Below are 19,644 nucleotides of genomic sequence, written 5' to 3'. Positions count from 1 at the left end.
TTTTGGAATGTGAAGCAGCTGAAGAGATGGCATTAGAGTTCCCAAATCAGACTGACAGCAGGAATTCCCAAGAAAAGCAAGCTCACAGATTCTATATTTGAAAATTTGAGACTGTTAGTATAATTAGGCACCTTTGGGTTTCTTTAACAAACAGTTTGTTTTTAACTTATTTGTCTGGTCCTTGTCTCCTCATCTTATAAATACTTCTGTGTAGGGGACTGATTACTCAATCAGATACTTTCTACCAATAATCCCATAGCATTTAGTCTCCAAACAAGTGCTACACAAAATAGCGATGAGTTACTAAAAGCTTTAGAGCTGTTTAAAGAAGGGAAACCACTAAGGGGGAACATTTAAAAAAAAAAAGACTACCAGGCTATACTCCCCTGCTAATAAACATTGTATTAGAATTGGATTGTAAAGGTTTGAGAAGTAGTAGCACACAGATGTGCCACAGATGTTTGTTCTTACAACTATGTAGTGGCCCTGGAACAGAACCTAATTCACAAATGATGCATATTTAAAAAAATAAATGTACCCATCCATTGTCTTTTATTGTACTTGTTTAGCAGGCACCATTAAAATCTCCTTCCCCATCTGCAATTCCAGCATTAATCACAATATTGTGCTATTTTTGGAATAGAAGATACTGTAAAACTGCAAACATTGTGTTTTTAATGGCACACATTGTACCTTTCTCAAATGATTAACAGAAATTAATAGACGATGATTGTGTGTACAATGCAGTGAAATCAATAAGCTCTCCAGAAACACAGCGTTGGGATTATTATTTATTAAGTTACTTGTTGCTTGAGTTACACAGCAATAAAATCCCAAAGCTGATCATGTTTCCCCCGCCACTTTAGTTGCCAGACAGCCTGATTCAAAGTCCTTTGAAGTGAATGGAAAGAATCACATTTACTTCAGGGGCCTTTAAGCCAAATTTAGAAAGATGATGACTCCGTATGGGATTTTAGGAGCATACAGGTCACAAAATTTGGTCACCCCTGTCTAAAGGAATCTTTCCCTCTCCCTGTCTCTTTCTTTCTTCCCTTCTTTTATTATTATTTATATAGCACCAAAAGTGAGCTAGGTGATTAATAAAACAAATAGGAGGACAAGGTCCATATTCTGAAGAGCTTAGTCTAGAATGAGCCCTGGCGTCCTTTGCTTTCTTTTCTTCCTTCTCAGCCCTCTTAGCATCAGGGCAACAATGCATAAATATAAATATTCCTTCCTCTTTCAGCTGTTATGGAATCTAGAAAGAAGTTTCGCATAAAATAATACTCCTTGCTGTTATAATTTATTGCAGGTAACACTCATATCTCTGGATAAAAAGTGCTATCTGAATGCGAAGTACTACTGTTATTAATACTGTCCACCCTCCCCCAGATCTGAACCCTGACCTAAATCCCTGGATCCAAACAACCTCAAACTTTGGAGCAGTTAATAAAAGGAAATAAGAATAATATTTACAATAGTAATCCCTGCTAGATGAGACAATCTATTCACTTGAAATTTGTTCAGGTGAGGGGGCAGCACTGGCAGAAGAGAAGTCTAGGATAAAATATGGGTAGTCAAGTAATCTGGATACTTTATGCTGTTTGCATAAAATAGGGATTGAAAGCCACCAGCAAAAAAAGATAAGCTGGAGGGTGGGAGCTGAGAAGGCTGCCTTGTGGGAAGAACTTGAAATGTATAAAGAAGAAAGGAAAGGGTTATTTGATGGGACAGACTGCCTATTCTTTGAGGTACACTGGCTGGAGGAACTGCACAGGCCAAGGCAAATCGTCCAGGGCAGATGGAAAAAATGAGGCTCTGGAAATGGATGGAACCTGCCCTGGAGATGGGCAAGTCTCTAGGAGACAAGGTAGGTGAAAGGATGACCTGTACCTTTAAGGGGTTCAGTTTCCAGCTCTGACCTGGGGCTGGGTTTCTCCTGTCTTCCCTTGCTCAGGTGACTGAGCACAGGGCCTGCTGGGAAATGTTAGGGCAGGCTGCTGCTTATTAGGTGAAAGGACGGGTAGGAGCAGCATTGCCCTGTAAGATGCTCTAGAACCAGAGGAAAAGGCTGGTAGTCACTCCTTACTGAAAGGAAGCTGGTGAAGGAGGCAGGAAGAAGCTAGCAAAGGTCCAGGCAGGAGGCCTAGAGGTGAGCTACAGAAGGCCCCTGCAGAAGTGTTTGTGCACTAGGGAGTGAGGGGAGGAGGCCTGAGCAGAGACATTCACTGTTGGAACTGGCCCTGGGAAATAGTGGAGCAAGTCAGGCTTTAGCATAGGGCAGTTTTCTGTCCTGGGGTCCCAAGTGAGGTTCCTGTGCCCAGCTATTATGGAGCTACCGACAGGGGTGGAGCAGAAACCCCTCCCCTCCACCTTGGAAAGCACTAATAAAGGGCCTGCTTGTTTTCTGCTTAGACTCTTCTGGTTTGCCTTAGAAGAAAAGGACTTTAGCTTTGGCTGGCCAAAGCAACAACAAACTTTAAATCAATGGCCCAGCTTAGGAAAGAGACTCTCCAGTGGGGAAACTCATCAGAGCCATGCTTGGGGACATCAGAGAGGTAAGCCTGAACTCTCAGTCACCCTTTGCCTCACCTCCTCCGGAGCCCAAGGGAGGGGAACCTGGAACCAGGGGCGGCTCTAGAGCCCAGCGGGGCAAGCACCCGCCTGGGGCGGCCCTTTCCCAGGGGGGGCGGCAGGCTGCGCCGGTGGACCTTCCGCAGTCATGCCTGCGGGAGGTCCACCGGAGCCCCGGGACGACCGGACCTGCCACAGGCATGACTGCGGCAGCTCAACCGGAGCCGCCGGAGCAGCGAGCCGTCCGCAGCTGCGGGAGGTCCAGCTGAGCCGCGCGACCAGCGGACCCTCCGCAGTCATGCCCGCGGCAGGTCCGCTGCTCCCGCGGCTCGAGGGCACCTCCCGGGCATGATTGCTTGGGGCGGCCAAATTTGTAGAGCCGCCCCTGCCTGGAACATATAGCAGGAGGGACCATTACTTCTGCTCCTGTACTTACTGCTGTTGAACTGAGGGAGGGAGTGGAGCACCATCTATGGTCCAGAGTCAGACAGTTTAACAGCAGCAGCTGCTCCGATACTGCCCAGGTGCTGCTATGGAGGTTACATTAAGGCAGAGGTTTTCAAACTGGGTGTGTGTGTGTCCCCTAGGGGGACGCAGAGGAACATTTGGGGGGGCCTCAGGCCAGCCCTGCAGGGCTTGGGGAGGGAGTGCCACCTTCACCCCCTGACTCAGGCTACCAGTCGGTGTCAACGCCTCCGTGCTTCACCTGCAATCGCATACGCCTTCCCACATCCTGAAAACCTGAGGGGGGAGGGCAGGTAAGGGGGTGCAACCAAAAAATTGTAACTCCAAGAAGGGAGGGGCTCAGCTCAAGAACTTTTAAAACCAGTGCACTAAGGTCATGCCTTTAAGGTTTTCTTCTCAATCATAATAGCTTGAAATGTTTTGTTGTTTAAATGAAAGCTTACATGGTGCAGCAATGAGTGGCATTGAAGATTCCTGCTTGCCTGGGTGAGCATGATTTGGCAAGTCTGAGATCATGTGCTGTAAATGACACACTGTGGCTCTTGGGCAGGGATTCATAGATTTGAAGGCCAGAAAAGACCATTTGGTCTGACCTCCTATGTAACACAGGTCCTAGAACATCTCCAAAATAATTCCTAGAGCAGATCTTTTAGAAAACCAGCTAATTTTGATTTAAAAATTGTCAGTGTTGGAGAATCTACCATGACCCTTAGTAAATTGTTCCAGAGGTTAATTACTTACTGCTTTTAAAAAAAATAATTACAACTTATTTCCAGTCTAAATTTGTCTAGCTTCAGCTTCCAGCCATTGGATTGTGTTATATCATTCTTTCCTAGATTGAAGAGCCCATTATTAAATATTTGTTCCGCATGTAGGTATTTATTGACTCTAATCAAGTCACCCCTTAAGCTAAATAGTGATAAACTCAAGAAACTCAACCTATCAGGCAGGTTTTCTAATCATTTTCATGGCTCTTCTCTGAACCCTCTCTAATTTTTCAACATCCTTCTTGAATTGTGGACACCAGAACTGAACTCTCTATATGTGTGTGTGTGTGTACACAAATAATAAGTTATATAAAAATCTATTGTATATGATATATGTACATTACTTGCCCTCTAAACCACCAAGTGTTTTTAATCATTATGGTTTTCTTCCTTAATTGTGGGTTTTCTTCCTTAACAATACTTTATTAGTTGGCCAAAAAGCCACAAACAATTCTCAATTAACATTCACTTTTTTCTGATTAAATTTTTCCTCCCAGCTGATCTGGCTCATAATTGTTTTCAGCTTTGTGAAATTAGCCCTTTTAAAGCATTGAGTATAGATGTTGGTCTGGATTTTATTCTATTTGCACATTATAAATATGATGGCACAATCACTTATACCTCAGCTACAGTTAATTTTTAGTTCTGTGATTAGTTCCTTCTTTTCTGTTAAGACAAAATCTAATATAGAATTCCTCTATGTTGGTTATAACATTTTTGAGTTAGGAATTATCATCTATAATATTTAGAAATTCCAGGGATGTTTTAGTATTGTCAGCGTGAGACGTCCGGAACATGCTACTCAAACTGAAAACACCAAGATCATGCAGGTTTATTTTTGGGTTTTTTTGCCTAGACATTACAGATAATTTCGTAAGGAGCCAGCCATCCTGTTCTCTGTGATTTGGCAGTCGGTAGCAGACGCAAACTAATAGTCCATCTTGTGCTTTATCTGTTAGTTTGTTGATCCATAAGCATTCAGGACAATTTTTTTCCAAGTTATCAGTGACTTGGAAACAGATAATTCAATTTTTTGACATAGAGTGCCACTCCTCTTCCCCTTTTGCCCATTTCATCCTTCCTAGGTAGCTTTTAATATTCTAATCATGCAAATCATCCCACCAGGTTTCAGAAATATCAATTAGATCAAATTTATGTTTGTAAATGAGCAATTTCAATTCCTGTTGTTGGTTACCCAAAATCCTAGTACTGTATTAGTGTATAGGCAATTAAAGAATTTCTTCCCTTCATGTCCTTTTGTTTCTTGATTAATTTTGTTTTCAACATCTTGATTCTGTGCTAAATGAGTGTTCATATCTACCTTCTTTTTACCCTCCCTTTTTGTTATTAGTTTAATGCAGGGGTAGGCAACCAATGGCACGCGAGCTGATTTTCAGTGGCACTCACACTGCCTGGGTCCTGGCCACTGGTCCAGAGGGCTCTGCATTTTATTTAATTTTAAATGAAGCTTCTTAAACATTTTAAAAACCTAATTTACTTTACATATAACAATAGTTTAATTATATATTATAGACTTCTAAGAACATTAAAAACGTATTACTGGCACGCAAAACCTTAAATTAGAGTGAATGAATGAAGACTCGGCACAGCACTTCTGAAAGGTTGCCGACCCCTGGTTTAATGCCTTCCTGATGACTCTAGCCAGCTTGTTCCCTAGGAGGCTGGTTCCCCTTTTACTGAGGTGGAGGCTATTCAAACTATACAGCTCCCTTTCCCCACAGAAGATGGACCAATAGTCCACAAAACTCAAACTGTCTATCCTATACCACATACCTAGCCAGTGGTTCACTTTCAGAATTTTCTGTCTTCACTCTTCCTTTGCTCACAGGGCAGGCAGTATTTCAGAGAAGATCTCTTGGACATTCTTCTTCTTCTTCACCAGGCTTCTGAGTTCCCTGCAGTCACCTATTATCAGCAAGATATCCCACAATGCAGTGTCATTAGTGTTGATATGAACCATCACCAGAGGATCCTTGCCCGCTGACTTCAGAACCCTACCCAATCTTAGTGACGTCTCATGTCTTGGTTCCAAGAAGACTGCACGCCTGTTGTCTGCTTGTCCCTTGCAGAATGTTCTTTTGATTTTTCAGAGTACTGAATCCCCAACAAGGATTGTCTGTCCTCCTTGGACAGTTGGAGAATTCTTTATGGGCAAGCTTGCATTTCTTACAGGCTGGGCCAAGCTGCCATAAGTATGTCCTGTACATCTCTCTATTCCCTTGGACCGGCTGGATCTTGGGAGGCATCTTCCACAGTTTCCATGCTGACGAGCTAGTGTCTATTGGAATCTTCTAACTGTGTGGAATTCTTCCTGGTCCTCTTTCTGGTGGTCACAGCCTGCCCATCCTTACCTGTTTCCAGCTGTGAAGAATACTGATGTGATCTCTTGCCTCTGTCAGTTACTGAAGGAACAGTATTAGACTATAACCAATGTTGTTGTGCATGCAAAACTTCTGATGTAGAAAACACGTTTCTGAAAAATTTATATTGAAATAGACTGACTGTTGGCAGATATATTTCTGCAATGAGAGGAGGGCGTTCTACTCTGGAACAGAGCTCAGAATATTGTGTATGAAACTTTAATACAATCCATCCCTGTTTTTATACTATTGGCAGCTGATTCACTTTATTATTTGTTCTGTGCTGTCAGTGTAATAGGCGCTAAAGTGGAAGTTACTCACAGAAAAACAAACTAAATGATCATATCTTTTTCCTATCTGTGCCATACATTCCTTTGCAGATGTGCTGATCAAATCCAGCAATACAGAAATGCTAGAATTAGAAGCTCATGTTCTGGCATTGTACTGAATTTAGTACATAAGCACAAAAATTGATTCCAAAGTTACCAGATAGACAGTAGAGAAGCTAGTGTCTTGCCAGGGAGTCTTTGCTGGGAATTATTTCATAATACAAGTGCAAACCTCTAGCTATGGCTCTTCTGGGGCAGCCACAGCTGAGTCCCATCAATCTAGCAACAAATCTGACACTGTGTTTGAATGTGACCTTTCCTTCTCTCTCCATGTAATTTATCTCTCCACCAAGGAAAGACTTCCAGAGAGAAATAAACAAGTGTCTGCTGGCATGAACTAGTCAAAAGGAAAATAAAATGACAAATGAACCTCTATGACATAAGCAGATTGACATGACAAACTGCAAGCGCTGTTCACACCTAAGCCCTCTGAGAGCTATTTCATCTGCTGATGGTTGAGAAGAGGAGCTGTATTTGTGAATATATTATCTATTGACTTGCTATTATAGCTCTCTTAATTCCCTGCAGCCCAATACTTGAGAAAATTGGATGAAGTCACACTACTGTCTGAAGACAAAGACAAGGCTGAGTCAAGCGTCTTTAGGTCATCAACACAGCAAAATCAAAAACATGGCAGCAAGTCTCAGAGCTTGGGTCCACTGACTTGGGCCTGCACTATGGGGCTAAAAACAGGAGTGAAGACTTCCTACTTGGGCTGGAGCCTGGGCTCTGAGACCTTTCCTCCTCCCCAGATCTCGGAGCCCATGCTCCAGCTGGAGCCCAAACTATACAAATAGTTGTTAAGAAGATACCAGGCCATCTTGGTGAGCTTTTATTTACGGCTTTTGGGGTGTTCTGCTACTTCCCTGGCAGAAATCTTCAGGTACAAACATTTTACAGGCTATGGGACTGAAGAATGTTGTTGGGGGAATCTGAGATTGTTGCTGCATAACGTTCCTTTTAGCCGTACATATTTTTTCTTTTAAATTGCACACCACAATGGCAGGCAATTAAAAGAATATTGAGATCAACCTGGGACAAAGTACAAGTTTTCAAAACTTGTTTATTCTTCAAGGGACTCTAAGATGTAAAGAAGAAGCTGTAGAGATTCGTGCCAACTGGATGGCCCTCAGCCAATCCTGTAACCAATAAAACTTTTCGGAATCCACTGAACAAAATAACCCATGTGGAATGAGGCCTTGAATGAGACATGCTACATGTTGCTTCTAAAACACTCCCTTCTGCACATAATTTAACTTGCACGTGGTGGGGAAGAAGAGATTTTCCTGATCTCAGTAGGATGGAGTCATTGTTCCCTTTCATTTTCAAAAGCCTGGTGATGACCCAGAGTCACACCTCACCCCATCTAGCAGATTGTTTCTCTGAATCCAGGGTGACTGACAAGAAGGAATGTGTCCCAAAAGCAGCCCTGGATCACAGGTGCATAAGTATATTTATTTCAAAAGCATTTTTTCTTTCTTCTAGGAGAAACAAGAGCTGTGATTGTGGCCCTCTGTTCAGTTTAATTGCTTCTACGCCTCTTGGGCTCTAAAATGAGATCATTTGTTTCACATGTTAGAAAAAGGGCATATTGGGATTTGCTGTTCATGTCTCCTAAATGTGTTGTGTTCTCTTGTTTGATATGTGGCTTTTTTAAAAAAAAATTTGGTCTGGAGGAAGCATAATCTAGATGTTACAACAGGGAACAGAGAGTCAGATTTTTAGAACCTGGTATACAAACTTTTGCAGGCAAAAAGGATCCTGCAGTTACCATGGCTGCATGTGCATATGCATAGTCACAGTAACTGTACCTGCAGTTTAAAAGTGCATTTAAGGTTATGTCTACGCTACGGGATTATTCCGATTTTACAGAATTCGATTTTGGGCAACTGATTGTATAAAGTCAAGTGCACGTGGCCACACTAAGCACACTAATTTGGCGGTGTGTCCATGCACCGAAGCTAGCGTCGACTTCCAGAGCGTTGCACTGTGGGTAGCTATCCCATAGTTCCCGCTTCTCCCCCGTCCATTGGAATTCTGGGTTGAGATCCCTATGCCTGATGGGGCAAAAAACATTGTTGCAGGTGGTTCTGGATACAGCCTCACCTCTCCCTCCGTGAAAGCAATGGCAGACAATCGTTTCGCACCTTTTTTCCTGGGTAAACTGTGCAGACGCCATACCACAGCAAGCCTGGAGCCCGCTCAGCTCAAGACAGCAGTCATGAACATTGTAAACACATTGCTCATTCTCATGCAGTCTATGCTGAACCAGGACCTGAAAAACCAGTGGAGGAGGAGACAGCTACGGCAGCGCGGCGACGAGAGTGGTGAGGACATGGACACAGAATTCTCTCAAACCACGGGCCCCAGCGCTTTGGAGATCATGCTGTTAATGGGGCAGGTTCAAGCCGTGGAACGCTGATTTTTGGGCCCAGGAAACAAGTACAGACTGGTGGGACCACATAGTGTTGCAGATGTGGGACGATTCCCAGTGGCTGCGAAACTTTCGCATGCGTAAGGGCACTTTCATGGAACTTTGACTTGTTTTCCCCTGCCCTGAAGTGCCAGAATACCAAGATGAGAGCAGCCCTCACAGTTGAGAAGGGAGTGGCGATAGCTCTGTGGAAGCTTGCAACGCCAGACAGCTACCGGTCAGTTGGGAATCAATTTGGAGTGGGCAAATCTACTGTGGGGGCTGCTGTGATGCAAGCAACCAAAGCAATCACTGAGCTGCTGCTACCAAAGGTAGTGACTGTGGGAAATGTGCAGGTCATAGTGGATGGTTTTGCTGCAATGGGATTCCCTAACTGTGGTGGGGCGATAGATGGAACCCATATCCCTATCTTGGCACCGGAACACCAGGGCAGCCAGTACATAAACCGCAAAGGGTACTTTTCAATGGTGCTGCAAGCATTGGTGGATCACAAGGGATGTTTCACCAACATCAACGTGGGATGGCCGGGAAGGGTTCATGACGCTCGCGTCTTCAGGAACACTACTCTTTTTAAATGGCTGCAGCAAGGGATTTACTTCCCAGACCAGAAAATAACAGTTGGGGATGTTGAAATGCCTATAGTTATCCTTGGGGACCGAGCCTACACCTTGATGCCATGGCTCATGAAGCCATACACAGGCAGCCTGGACAGTAGTCAGGAGCTGTTCAACTACAGGCTGAGCAAGTGCAGAATGGTGGTAGAATGTGCATTTGGACATTTAAAGGGACGCTGGCGCACGTTACTGACTCACTCAGACCTCAGCCAAACCAATATACCCATTGTTATTGCTGCTTGCTGTGTGCTCCACAATCTCTGTGAGAGTAAGGGAGAGACGTTTATGGCAAATAAAGCAAAGGGAGGCTGAGGCAAATCACCTGGCCGCTGATTACGTGCAGCCAGACACCAGGGCGATTAGAAGAGCACACCAGGAAGCGCTGCACATCAGAGAAGCTTTGAAAACCAATTTCATGACTGGCCAGGCTACAATGTGAAAGTTCTGTTTGTTTCTCCTTGATGAAAACCCACCCCTTTGATTGACTCATTCCCTGTAAGCAACCCACCCTCCCCCTTCAATCGCAGCTTGCTTTCTAAGGAAATAAAGTCACTATCATTTAAAAAATCATGTATTCTTTATTAACTGATTATAAAAAGAGGGAGAGAACTGACAAGGTAGCCCAGGTAGGGTTTGGGAGGAGGATAGGAGGGAAGGAAAAGGCCACTTCAGAAGTTCAAAATAATGACAGCCTTTTGCTTGGGCTATCCACTGGGGTGGAGTGGGCGGGTGCACGGAGTCTTTTCCCCCCCCCCTCCGTGTTCTTACACGTCTGGGTGAGGAGGCTATGGAACTTGGGAAGGGCAGTTATACAGGGGCTGCAGTGGCACTCTGTGATCCTACTGCCATTCCTGAAGCTTCACCAGATGCCGGAGTATGTCAGTTTGATCACGCAGGAGCCCCAGCGTTGCATCATGCCTCCTCTGATCTTCCTGCCGACACCTCTAATCTCAAGCGTCCCTCCTCTCTTCACATTCATCTCTCCTGTCCTCACGTTCACTGGCAATTTTCCTGTACTTTGATACTGTGTCCTTCCACTCATTCAAATGAGCTTTTTCATTGCAGGTCGAGTCCATGATTTCAGAGAACATTTAGTCCCACATCCTTTTTTTCCACCACCTTATCTGAGATAGCCTTTGGGACGGAGGAGGGAGGCTTGAAAAATTTTCAGCTGCGGGAGGGGAAAAAAGGGAGAGAAGTATTTAAAAAGATACATTTTACAGAACAATGCTTATACTCTTTCACGGTGAACAACACTATTCATATTACATAGCACATGTGATTTCAGTACAAGGTCGCATTTTGCATCTTAATATTGAGTGCCTGTGGCTTTGGTGTTAGAGATCACAGACGCAGGTCCGGGCAACAGAATTCGGCTTGCATGTGGCCATGGAAAGCCATTGTCTTTCGGCTTCTGCAGACTTCATAAAACCAGCGCCCCTCTTTTCCCACATACCAAGCAAAGCCCATTGAGTGCTGCGGCTTTCCTGTTAACGTGCAGCAGCAGAAACCAAACTAACCCCCCCCCCATACAGTTCTCTGGGATGATCGCTTTACCCCTCCCCTCACCGCGTGGCTGGTATCAGGGAAGATCCCTGCTAGCCAAACACGAAAAGCTCAGCATCAATCTCCCCCACACACCCCCACCCCCACTTGGCTAACTGCAGGGAAGGATTTCTTTTCAGGCACAGGCAAACAGCCCAGTAGGAACTGCCACCTCTGTCCCCTTAATTAAGTTCCCGTATTTCAACCAGGTTACCATGAACGATATCACTATCCTGAGGATAACACAGCAAGATAAAGAACGGCTGTTGCTTGAATGCCAGCAAACACTGGGACCATACGCTGCCAGGCTTTGTCATGCAATGATACCAGATTACTTGCGCCTAGCATGGCATGGTTAAGTGTCCTACCATGGAGGATGGAATAAGCCTGCACTGTCCAGAAACCTTCTGGAAAGGCTTTTGGAGTACCTCCAGGAGAGCTTCATGGAGATGTCCCTGGAGGATTTCCGCTCCATCCCCAGACACGTTAGCAGACTTTTCCAGTAGCTGTACTGGCCGCGAATGCATCCCAAGTCCTCAGGGCAAATTAATCATTAAAAAAAGCTTGCTTTTAAATCATGTTTTGTATTTACAAAGGTACACTCACCAGAAGTCCCTTCCATGGCTTCGTGGTCTGGGATAATGCTTTGGGAGGGTATTTCAGTCAGGCTGAGAAAAAGATCCTGGCTGCTGGGGAGAACGGAGTGTGCTCTCCGCAAGGTCGTCGTCGTCGTCCTCATCTTCCCCGTCCGCAGAATCCTCAGGCATGGCTGAGATTACCCCCTCCTCGGAATCCATGGTCAGGGGTGGGGTAGTGGTGGCGGCCCCCCCCTAGAATTGCATGCAGCTCATCGTAGAAGCAGCATGTCTGCGGCTCTGCCCCAGACCTTCCGTATGCTTCTTTGGTTTTCTGGTAGGCTTGTCTGAGCTCCTTAACTTTCACATGGCACTGTAGTGAGTCCCTAGTGTGGCCGCTCTCCATCATGCCTTTGGAGATTTTTTCAAATGTTTTGGCATTTCATCTTTTGGAACGGAGTTCTGCTAGCACGGAATCCTCTCCCCATATAGCGATCAGATCCAGTACCTCCCGTACAGTCCATGCTGATGCTCTTTTTCGTTTCTCGGATTGCATGGTTCCCTGTGCTGATGAGCTCTGCGTGGTCACCTGTGCTGTCCACGCTGGGCAAATAGGAAATGAAATTCAAAAATTCGCGGGGCTTTTCCTGTCTACCTGGCCAGTGCATCCGAGTTCAGATTGCTGTCCAGAGCGGTCACAATGGTGCACTGTGGGATAGCTCCCGGAGGCCAATACTGTCGAATTGTGGCCACGCTAACCCTAATTCGAAATAGCAATGTTGATTTCAGCGCTACTCCCCTCGTTGGGGAGGAGTACAGAAATCGATTTTAAGGGCCCTTTATATCAAAGTAAATGGCTTCGTTGTGTGGACAGGTGCAGGGTTAATTCGATTTAACGCTGCTAAATTGGAACTAAACTCATAGTGTAGACCAGGCCTAACCTGTAGTAATTGTACACAGCACAGGCGGACACAGTGCTTTCTTCCATTGTTCACTTTTTGCCCATGCAGTTCTAAAATCCTTGTCCCTATACTGAACTCTATCCTAAACTTACCGTGCACTCTTGGTCTAGTCACGTAAGCCCCTGCAAGATTCTCCCAGATGTTAAATGAGTGGTGATTATTGGTTGAGCTGGCTAAAGAGCAGAATAAAATATTCATTGAATAAAAGTACTCAGTGGATATGGCCATTATTTATTGAATAAGTGATCTGATAAGTATTCAGCTAGCAATAGAGCCATTCTAATATCACACACAATTATTTTTCAGTAAGCGTATTGATGAGTAGTTGTAATGTTTGAATAATAAAAGTAACCATCTCTAATATTTTCTCCTGAGGGTATTCTGCACCAAAAAATTAAAAATGTTGAGAACAATATTTTAAAATGCTGCAAGCTTTATTGTCAATAAATAAATGCAGAGGCTCCAGCATGGCAGTGAGGAACACAGACCACTGGGTGCATGAAGGTGGGAGATCACTGAGCAGCCTCCCCACCCCGGGGATGTGGACTCAGTGGTGAGGCTGCACCTGACCCTGATACAGCACAAGGCCTGGGCCTACCCCAGAAACACCCCGGGGTCCTGCCCCTCTGTGCCAGGTGTACCAGGTGTGGGGCAGGCAGGCTTAACCAGGCAGGATCCAAGTGTGGAGGGGTTCAGTGTGGGGGGAGCCAGGTGTGGGGTGAGAGGATTCTGTGTGGGATAATCTGGGTGCAGGCAGCTCAGTGGGGGGGTTTAGGTGTGGGGGATCTGGATGCATATAGGCTCATTATGGGGGTTCCAGGTGCAGGGGCAATGGGACTCTGCTGGTGAAAGTGGTTGGGGCTCAGCAGAGGGGCGTGGGGGTGTCAGCAGGGGGGTCTGGGTGCTGGGGGAGGGGACTTAGTGGGGTGAGTGTCCAGATACAGATAGTTGGGGGTCAGTGGAATGGGGTCTGGATGTGGGGGCTCAGGGGGGTGCATGGGGGTGGAGCTCATCAGGGTGGAGGTTTGAGAGCAGGAAGCTCTGTGGGGGGTGGGCTGGGTGTAGGGGTGGGAATCCAGAGGCAGGGGGCTCCAGATGCAGGGGGTTGAGGTTCAATGGGCTGGAGTTCGGGTATGGGGGGCTGGGGGGGGTTCTCGGTGTACGAGGTGAGGCTTGGTGTGGGTGTCTGGGTATGGGAGGTCCGGCTGCATGGGGGTTGGGCGAGCAGCTCCCCGTACAGTGACCCCCTCCTCCCTGCAGGTGAAGAGCGATAGGGGCAGGAAGCAGGGGAGGATGCTACGCTTCCTGCAGCTGGGGTAGGTTTCTGGGGATGGGTCTGACACAGCCCCAGCCACTCCTTGCAGAGGAAGAGGAAATCCTGTCCTCCCCTGCTTCCAGCCCAGCCGGGACTAGCAGCAGATCCCACCGGCTGCTCTGGGTGCCTGAAACGATGTACCTGCACAGCTAGGGAGGGGTGTGTGACTGCTTTTGCAACTTCTCTGTTAGAAAGTCATTTTTCTGCAGGGAAACAAAGAAATCTCAGGGGACATGAATTCTGCACAGAATTCCCCCAGGAGTAAATATTTACTGATATCAGAGGATTTATGTTAGGCCTAATTCACATTTGTGAAGTGAGTTGAGAGATTTAAAATGGAAGGTCCCAGCAAAGTATTAACCATTCTGATCTTTACTCACATGGATACCTTCCTTCCGCAGACCTGTGCTGATACATGCTTTGTACTGCACTATAATTTGAACAGATGTTCATATCAGTGTGTCCCACACTGTAGTGCTAAAGATGCCCAAAAGTCCACAAGTGTCACTAAACTGGGCATAAACAACACTTGAAGTTTGTAAACTTCAGCCACTGAAAACAATGGGACCTGCTGGGCTCTGATCATGTCTGAAAATCTGTCTCAGATAAAATATTGCTAACACTTCTGATTTATTAGCTTCTGCTATAAAATGTTCAGATCAGACAGGCATGGCCATGCTATGGAAGATTTGAGTGTGTTTCCCCCTCTTTTCATTCTTTTACTTTTCTATTTTTTCCGAGTAATCTTTTTACTGCTTTCAGAAGAGAAAGTAGAGCCATGGAAGGATAAAAGTTATGAAGCAATAATAGAAGTAACCTAATACACAGTGTGTCACAATAGAACAGGCAAAAAACTAATCTACATAGTATATTTGTGATTTCTGTGCACCTACAGTGACTGTTTGTGTACAAGCATACAAGCATACCTATACGCTCACAGGGACTGCAGATAAACCATGGGGCAGATCCTATGGTCTGTACTGGAATGATCTGAATAGCGCTATTGAATTCAATGGACTCCTCGTGTGAGTGAGGGTTTTGCAGGATCAAACCCAAATACAGCACATCCCCATGACTGTTAATCAAAGCTGTCAAGAAAGTAAGACCATTTTTTTTGTTTTAATCCCCAATTTATCAAATTAGGTGACTGCTGACGCCATTCAGCTATCCCAGACCAGTGTGTCACTCCATTAGGTTACATTTTGGGTGCATTTTTCCAGCATTTAATGAATGCCATCTTGGCATTCTGGCTGGATTTTCAATAAACAATTCTTGTAATATCTGAATGTCTGGGAACCTATCAAGATAGCTATTCATAAAATGTTTTGGGTGTCTGGGTATGGGACACCCAAATAAGTATGATTTTAAAGACGCTAAATACGTCTTTAAAATCATACTTATTTTCCCAATGCTCTCCTTCAAAGAAGTAAACACCCTGGGGAAATGCTACTGCAGGTACAATAAAATCTCTCTTTTCCTTACACCAATTCCACTAGATGTTGTTGCATCTATTAAATTAGAACATTTTGGCAGAAATCCTGTAGGATTTCTGTTGTCTTCAGCTGTTTCCAATTTAGCAAAAATTTCTTAATACATCTGTAAATCCATTGTTTGTTGTTGAAGTTTAGATCAGGTTGGCAACTCTTTGTCTACTTGACAAACATCCCTCCCCCCCCCCCCCCCCAGGTAAGAGACACTTGTCAGTCTTTTCAAAGTAGAGAAGCATAATATAACCAAAACAGTATTTTCCCCCACCCCCACCCTGGATAACCATTATATGCAACACAATGGAATAAAATTGGGCTTTTTTTTCCCCTGTCCCATTGTCGACAACTTTATACTGTGTCCAGTTCTAAATGGCTACGCATAAAAATCAAGAGCTTCACAGCAAATTGAATACAAATCATACATTTGTAACTGAAAAAATAACCTCTATATCAGGGATCGGCAACCTTTGGCACATGGCTCACCAGGGTAATCACCCTGGCAGGCTGGGCCAGTTTGTTTACCTGCTGCATCGTCAGGTTCGGGTGATCGTGGCTCCCACTGGCCATGGTTCGCGGCAGCCAGCACATCCCTCGGCCTGGCCCACCAAGGTGCCAAAGGTTGCCGATCCCTGCTCTATATTCTAGGGATGGCGTTTGCCAGGCCTCTTTTGACAATGACTGTAAGTGGGTTATGGTCCACTTCAGCTAACAAAAGATATTAAACTTTTTATACCTGTGAACTAAGGTCAAAGCTTTCTTCTCTATGTAAGCACATTGACGCTCAGGGTATGTCTACACTACGAAATTAGGTTGATTTTATAGAAGTCGGTTTTTAGAAATCAGTTTTATACAGTCGATTGCGTGGGTCCCCACTAAGTGCGTCCTCACTACCATGGCTAGCATTGACTCACGGAGCGGTGCACTGTGAGAAGCTATCCCACAGTTCCCACAGTCTCTGCTGCCCACTGGAATTCTGGGTTAAGCTCCCAATCTCTGATGGGGCAAAAACATTGTCGCAAGTGGTTTTGGGTACATGTCATCAGTCTCCCCTCCCTGCCTCTGTGAAAGCAGCTGCAGACAATCATGTTGTGCCTTTTTTTCCTGGGTTACCCTTGCAAACGCCATAGCACAGCAAGCATGGAGCCTGCTCAGCTCACTGCTGCTCTTGCGAGCATTGTAAACACCTCGTGCATTATAATTATAATTATAATGCACCTCGTGCATTATAATAGGATGATTGTGAGGAGGACATGGACACACACATTCCTGACAGCATGGGATGTGGCAATTGGGACATCATGGTGGCAGTGGGACTGGCTGATACAGTGAAATGCCGATTCTGGGTCCGGTAGACAAGCACAGACTGGTGGGACCTCATAGTGTTGCAGGTATGGGATGATTCCCAGTGGCTGCAAAACTTTCACATGCATAAGGCCACTTTCCTGGAATTCTGTGAGTTGTTTTCCCCTGCCCTGAAGTGAGATGAGAGCTTCCCTGACAGTTGAGAAGTGAGTGGCGATAGCCCTGTGGAAGCTTGCAACGCCAGACAGCTACCGGTCAGTCAAGAATCAATTTGGAGTGGGCAAATCTACTGTGGGGACTGCTGTGATTCATGTAGCCAATGCAATCACTGACGTTCTGCTATCAAGGGTAGTGACTTTGGGAAATGTGCAGGTCATAGTGGATGGCTTTGCTGCAATGGGTTTCCCTAACTGGTGGGGCGATAGATGGAACCCATATCCCTATCTTGGGGACCACCTTGCCAACCAGTACATAAACCACAAGGGGTACTTCTCAATGGTGTTGCAAGCACTGGTGGATCACAAGGGACATTTCATCAACGTCAGCGTGGGATCACTGGTAAAGGTGCATGACCCTCTCGTCTTTAGGAACTCTGGGCTGTTTGAGCAGCTGAAGAAGAGACTTACTTCCCAGACCAGAAAATTACTGTTGGGGATGTTGAAATGCCAATAGTTATCCTTGAAGACCCAGCTTACCCCTTGCTCCCCTGGCTCATGAAGCCGTACACAGGCAGCCTGGACAGTAGTAAGGAGCAGTTTAACTGTAGGCTGAGCAAGTGTAGAATGTGCCTTTGGATGTTTAAAAACTCGCTGGTGCTTTTTGCTGACTAGGTTAGACCTCAGCGCAACCAATATTTCCATTGTTATTACTGCTTGCTGTGTGCTCCATAATATCTGTGAGAGTAGGGGAGACATTTATGGCGAGGTGGAAGGTTGAGGCAAATCGTCTAGCTGCCAATTTGGAACAGCCAGACACCAGGGCAATTAGAAGAGCACAGGTAGGCACGCTGCACATCAGAGAGGCTTTGAAAACCAGTTTCATGACTGGCCAGGCTATGGCGTGACAGTTGTGTGTGTTTCTCCTTGATGCAAACCCGCTCCCTTTGTTGATTTTAATTCCCTGTAAGCCCCCTCCCCCTTCAATCACAGCTGGCGAAGGAAATAAAGTCACTATTGTTTTGAAACCATGCATTCTTTCTTTATTATTTAAAGAAAGGGCGATATCTGATAAGGTATCCCGGGTGGGGTAGATGAGGAGGGAAGGATAAGGCCACATTGCTTATTGTAGCCACAGTACAAATCAAAACTGTTTGAATGACAGCCTTCTGTTGCTTGGGCCATCCTCTGCAGTGCACTCACCAGAGGTGCCTTCTCCACCTTCAGGGTCCAGGATCCCATCTTGGGAAGATATTGGCTCCAGGGTGATGAAAAGTTCCTGCTGCACATTCTCCTTCTCCTCCTCTTCCTCATCCACAAAATCCTCCTCCGTGTTGCATGAGACTCTCCCCTTGCAGGTGTCCACGGACAGCGGTGAGGTAGTGATAGTGTCCCCCCCCTAGAATGTCATGCAGCTGATCATAGAAGTGGCATGTATGGGGCTCTGACCCAGAATGACTGTTTGCCTCCTTTGTCTTTTGGTAGGCTTGCCTGAGGTCCTTGACTTTCACACGGCACTGCTGTGTGTCCCTGTTGTAGCCTCTGTCCACATGCCCTGTGCGATTTTTGGCATATATATTAGCATTTCTGCTTTTTGATCGGAGTTCTGCCTGTACAGATTCTTCTCCCCATACAGCACTCCAAACCAGCATCTCTCATTTGCGATTCTGGGGGGCCTGAATGGTCATCTGTGCAGCTGAGCTCGCCACGCTGACCAAACAGGAAATGAAATTCAAAAGTTCCCGGGGCTTCTCCTATGTACCTGGCTAGTGCATCGGAGTTGAAAGTGCTGTCCAGAGCAGTCACATTGGAGCACTCTGGGATAGCTCCCAGAGGCCAATAACGTCAATTTGCGTCCACACTATGCCAAATTCGACCCAGCAAGGTCGGTTTTAGCGCTACTCCCCATGCCAGGGAGGAGTACAGAAGTCGATTTTAAGAGCCCTTTAGGTTGATGGAACGGGGTTGCTTGTGTAGACGCATTCATTATAAAATCGACCTAACGTGTCTAAATTCGACCTAACCCTGTAGTGTAGACCAGGGCTCACTTTTTGTTAGCACCCACAATGCATAAGACACCAGTCTCCAGTTTTGGCCATGCTTTTGTAAGAGGTCTGTGTCCATACTCCCTGTGGACAACTTAGTTTTATGCTTACTGTAACAGTACTTCAGGAATGGGGCTTTTTAATTCCTTCAGTTTCTCACATTCTTAAGGAGGATTTGCATCCTATGTCCACTGGATATCTTTGCACATCTAGTGCTCTCTCTCTAGGGCATCTAGTGCTCTCAGGTTGCTGGTTCAAATAGCTAGATTAGGTGCCAATTTCCCTACATAGTTCAATTCCAAGGAATCTTTGCACCCCTTCCTTGTCTTTTCAGGCAAGCATATTGATGATGGTCTCAACCTTACTGCGATCTCGCTGTGTTAACTTCTGTCCCTGGTATGTTATTTCAGTTACATGAAATTCACATTTTTTTTGTTTAGCTTTAGCCTGGCATCTCTGGTTCTTTCTAAAGCTGTTCAGAGCCTCTGTTCATGGGCTTCTACTGTTTTTCCCTAGATCAAAACATCATCTAAGTAAACCTTAGTGCCCTGTAAACCATCAACAAATTGTTGTATTTTTCTGATGAAACACCTTAGGTGCCCAACATAACCCAAATGGCAGTCCGTAGAACCAT

The 19,644-nt window shown here is 45.5% G+C and overlaps 1 protein-coding gene and 1 long non-coding RNA gene across 3 annotated transcripts in view; one reads left to right on the top strand and one right to left on the bottom strand.

Moving 5' to 3' along the window:
* EDN3 (endothelin 3) overlaps positions 1–5,737 on the bottom strand; it is a 131,099-nt gene extending 125,362 nt beyond the window's left edge. Inside the window, exon 1 of the mRNA XM_039498009.1 lies at positions 5,601–5,737. The gene's annotated coding sequence lies outside the window, so the exon portion shown is untranslated. The remainder of the gene's footprint in view (positions 1–5,600) is intronic.
* LOC120380357 overlaps positions 2,047–19,644 on the top strand; it is a 43,629-nt gene continuing 26,031 nt past the window's right edge. The window contains exons 1-3 of one of the 2 annotated variants that reach the window (XR_005587739.1): positions 2,047–2,152; positions 2,416–2,558; positions 5,656–6,440. This is a non-coding gene — a long non-coding RNA (uncharacterized LOC120380357). Of the gene's footprint in view, positions 2,153–2,415; positions 2,559–5,655; positions 6,441–19,644 lie in introns of those variants that run through there. The other variant, XR_005587740.1, reaches the window with a different exon arrangement.

The sequence above is a fragment of the Mauremys reevesii genome, linkage group 13 (genome assembly GCF_016161935.1).
Source record: "Mauremys reevesii isolate NIE-2019 linkage group 13, ASM1616193v1, whole genome shotgun sequence".
Classification (NCBI taxonomy): domain Eukaryota; kingdom Metazoa; phylum Chordata; order Testudines; family Geoemydidae; genus Mauremys; species Mauremys reevesii.
The sequence above is the reverse complement of the archived record's forward strand: the minus strand, read 5'-3'. Positions and strand labels throughout refer to the sequence as shown.